We start from the raw sequence: 4,619 nt of genomic DNA on the forward strand, positions 1-4,619 counted from the left end.
TCAACGTTGTAACCAAAAAACACGAAAAGTTCTTTATCGATATACTTCAAATTTTTACACTATACCCTAATAAACGTTAGGACAGACTTACGCTATGTATTTTTAAATGTATGTGTTTTATAAATATGTGTATACAAAATCTATGATACTATATAAAGACAAGCCATAGTTCAACGTTGCTATCAAAAACCTCAAAAATTTCTTCGCCGATTTCCTTCAGTTTTTTATACGTTACTCTAATAAATATTCAGATGGGCTTAGGCTATAAACAAATATTGTTTGCATATATCTTGAAAGTTCTTGATCGATTTACTTCAAACTTTTGCACAATACTCTGATAAACATTGACACGGACATAGGCTGTACATTTTTTTAAAACAACATTGTACAGGTTTTCTGTTAAGACGAATTGTGTGAAAAAAAATGCTGTGCTGTGAAAATGTGTGGTTTTGCTTTCGTTTTCGCAGTCAGTATTAGCTACAATATCAGAGTATTTAAACCACATGACAAATTGCTTCACCTATACATATATTCTTTCTCTCTGCATATAATTTTAAACGAAATTTGTATGTATGAGGTTCATTCAAATGAAACCTGGTCAGTGCGTCCACCTTTACCTTGCACGTAAGGTGACACCACGTAACTGTGGGTACGGTGGCGCCTTCTATAGGTAGAGAGGAAGAGAAGGTGGTCACACAAGTTATCGGCCACTACCGAACATGTAGGCAAGTAAGCAGGAACAACGAAGAGTGATTCGATATTTGGCGGCGGAGGGAGTTAGAGGCTGTGAGATGTATCGACGGATGAAGGCCGTGTACGGTGAGTACAGTCTGAGTCTTCAAGTGTTGTGAAATGGCACAAACGATTCCATGAGGGGCGCGAGTCACTGGAAGACGATGCTCGTCCTGGACTGGCTCATCGTGTAATCACACCGGAAATGGTTGCGGAAGTAAATATTTTAGTCTTGGACAACCGCAGAACCACCGTGGACGAGATCCATCGTTTACTGGGTATTAGCGTGGGCTACGGACGACGAAGTGTGTGACTGGGTCCAGGCCTGGATCCGACAGCAGCCTACTAGCTTCTTCAAGGATGGAATCGACCGGCTAGTGTCGCAACGGGGTAAATGTGCCAACAGTTTTGGCGACTATTTTTGAGTATGTGTACTGTGTATAACTACATTTTTGTGTTAGTAAAATTGTTACCGTTACTTTACACTAGTGACCAGGTTTCATTTGAATGCACCTTATACAACGATGTGCTGTTTCGTTTTATTCCTCGGCAGACGGTTTTAACAGAAAACAGAAAAGTGGCATTTATGGCTTATTGGCTTATTATTAGAATACTACTACGGAATCAGAATCGTCCGAAACTTTTCGCAGGTTAAAACAATTCAAAATACTCTCATTGAAGCTACTACGTTCACAGATCCAGCAGCTATAGAGGTCTCTCTCATACTCCGTATACCAATGATTACAACAGATTTGCCTATTCATTTTAAGCGGCATCAATTTATAATAAAGTGAGAGGAAGAGATGCACAGAGAGAGAGAGAGAGGAAGGAGGAGCACGACACAGAGAGAGAGAGGGAGGAGGAGGTGACAGACAGAGAAGGGAGGGGGGATGAGAAGGAGCAGGAGGAAGAGACGACAGACAGAGAGAGGGAGTAGGAGGTGATAGATAGAGAAGGGAGTGGGGAGGAGGAGGAGGAGGAGTAGTAGATAGACGAAGAGAATGGGCGTAGGAGATGGACAGAGAGAGGAGGAGATGGAGATTAGGACGTACACTTGTCAGTTCCCATACATCTGTAGCAATTGCGAAGCATTGCTGGATTCGCTAGTACCCTTACGAAGCCCACCTGCGTAGCTCAGTGGTGCCGGCACGGTAGCTCAGCGTGTTCGCCCCGAGGGTTAGCTGCTCTCTGTAGTAAAAATAAATAACAAAAAAAACTGAGTGAATAGATCAACGGTGAACTTGAACGAGCTAATGGGACGTCCTCCACGAACAAATGTAACGAGAAGAAAATGAGATAAAAAGAAGTGGTCACCTTGTCTATCATGTGGAGGACCCGGGTTCACTTCCCGATACTGCCAGGGATTTTCGTTGGTGAGAAGACTGGAAGGAGATCTACCTAGCCTCGTAATTGCAGCTGAGGAACTACTTGAGTGAGAAGTAGTGGCTCCGACGTCTGGATAACCGATAACGGCAGGGAGAGCGGTGTGTTGACCCCATACCCATCCGAACGATGTTGTATGGCAAAGGATGAGACGGAGACCGGTAGCATCCTGCAGTCATCTGAGCCTGATCGCTGAATTTAATTCAATTACGTACTTACAAAAAGGAGACCAGACCTAACGTGCCTGTGGACGTATGCGGAAAACAGTCTAATTTTAAAATACCTGTTGTGTCTGTACAGTGGTGAAAATACGGAGTCGAAGTACATGGTGACAAGTAGAATAGTAAAGAATAATGGAAACATTTTTTCTGAGGATGACCTGGAACTTTCAGTTCGAAGTTTTCAATTAATTTGCAACGTTTTCCTAATCACATTCTTGAAGTCAGTATTCCAAAGGTTAACGACTGCCGTCAAGAAGATATTTACCGTGTAACTGAAATGTGCTACACGATTGTTGGTCCATTTACTCTGCCTACCAACAGCTAAAATCCAGTCGTCTCCAGTAGTCACATCCGTTGTGGTTCGGTTGCCGGAGAGAGCCTGGACGCGCGCTACTTTCCATTCGTTACGTCAGCGAAGCTTTCTCAAGCGGCGACCTTGCGCCTAGCATTAGTTTGAATGCGTGAGAACTTCGGTGTGAAAGTGCAAGAAGTTGAGCCAGAATGTTTGCCTCGAATCAAATTTCGGTACAAGCACTATAACACCATCTCGTTGAAGTCTTATGTTTCTAGATATCCTCAAAAATTTTTTTGTGTGACGAATTTCTCCCAAAAAAGTAAGAGAAAAATCGTCTGTATGTGGAGAGTCGAGCGAACCAGCACTACCTTACGATCCGCTACAGGAAATTTTGTTTTATTACTGTTTCAACGTACTGCTGTTTTCTGTACCATGTGAGGCAACTTCAGCGACACAGTTAGCTGTTATGGACTCGTGAGATATATGGCGGCCGGATTTACAAGACAGCAATTCCAAGTCGCCTGTTTCACACCCAACATGCCTGCCGCTCAAAAGAAGTATTTCTACCGTTTCCGGTAGATTTCATCGTGAGATCTGTGCGGCGATGCAAGTAGATCAGCACTACGCCTAGAGATGATACTGAACGCTGTTATCAAAGTAACACAGGGTTACAGTTTTGAATATCAGTCCGTCTTCTAGGAGGATATTGTTTAAAACAGAAATATTGTGTAATTGGTTTGGAGTGCCGGCCGGAGTGGCCGTGGGGTTCTAGGCGCTACAGTCTGGAACCGAGCGACCGCTACGGTCGCAGGTTCGAATCCTGCCTCGTGCATGGATGTGTGTGATGTCCTTAGGTTAGTTAGGTTTAATTAGTTCTAAGTTCTAGGCGACTGATGACCACAGAAGTTAAGTCGCGTAGTGCTCAGAGCCATTTGAAATAGCCATTTTTGTTTGGAGTGGTGAAATTTAAAATATACTTTGTGTTCATGGCTTAATATTACAATCTATATAACGTTTGAGTTCAATATTACTCATGCTGTATTTGAGTTAACTTATATTTTTCATAGTTTATGCAAAATGTTTTCATCAACGCGGATAAATGTATGTTTGAAGTACAGTTGCCTCGGTGTAACAAATTCTTGAGATTGTGTAAAATTTTACTTAATCTCTAGCTATGATAGCTGAAAATAAAATCCTCTCCACCCTTGGTTCGAAACCCATAAGGTGCCTTTCTCTTCAGTCGTTGTGCCACTATAGATCTAATTACAAGCGTTTAGTTTTTGGCACGTGTCTTCTTTTTATTTGTGGTTTAGGCTCTAGAAGGAGACCGAATGTGTAATTTCTAGGACGAATTGAAATTTACCTGAAAAGTCTGTGAGTATGTCGGTTTGACTAGTAAGTGCCTGTGCAAAAGAATAAAATATTTTTGAAAGTGAATGGTCCGGAATAATTGAATTAAGTTTAATATGCTTTACGTCATGGACTGGCATATTGTCTAAAGCCATTTATCTTGGTGGTCATTCCGCACCCAGTTCTATCGCCGAATAGTGACCGGAGAACGATAAAGACCTGGCCGCACCATAGAGGAAGATGTATCTGCTGTCTTCTCAGTGGATAATGCAGAGAATGTTGCGTGCCAAATTGGCGATCCATGCAGCTGCCCCTTCCTCTCCTCCTCCCCCCCCCATTCTTCTTCCCTCCCCCCCCCCCCCCCCCCCCGCCCCAAGGAAGAAGATAGCCCATACTGCACGCGGCGGCGCGCCGCAGGTGTTGATAATGGCTTCAAGAAATGGCGGCTGCGTAGAAAAGTTGTAGGGGAAGTTGCGACCCCTTATTTAAACTCCTTCTGACTCTTCCTCTCCCATTAACCTCTGTACGGGAGCGTGTCTTCTTTTCAGTCAAGCGATAGTGATTCGTATTACAGTCTGCTGTGCTCCATAGTCGAGTTATTAAATTCCTCGAGCTGCCGACAGGTACATCGGTATTGT

The sequence above is a fragment of the Schistocerca cancellata genome, chromosome 9 (assembly GCF_023864275.1).
Source record: "Schistocerca cancellata isolate TAMUIC-IGC-003103 chromosome 9, iqSchCanc2.1, whole genome shotgun sequence".
In the NCBI taxonomy this organism is placed as follows: Eukaryota; Metazoa; Arthropoda; class Insecta; order Orthoptera; family Acrididae; genus Schistocerca; species Schistocerca cancellata.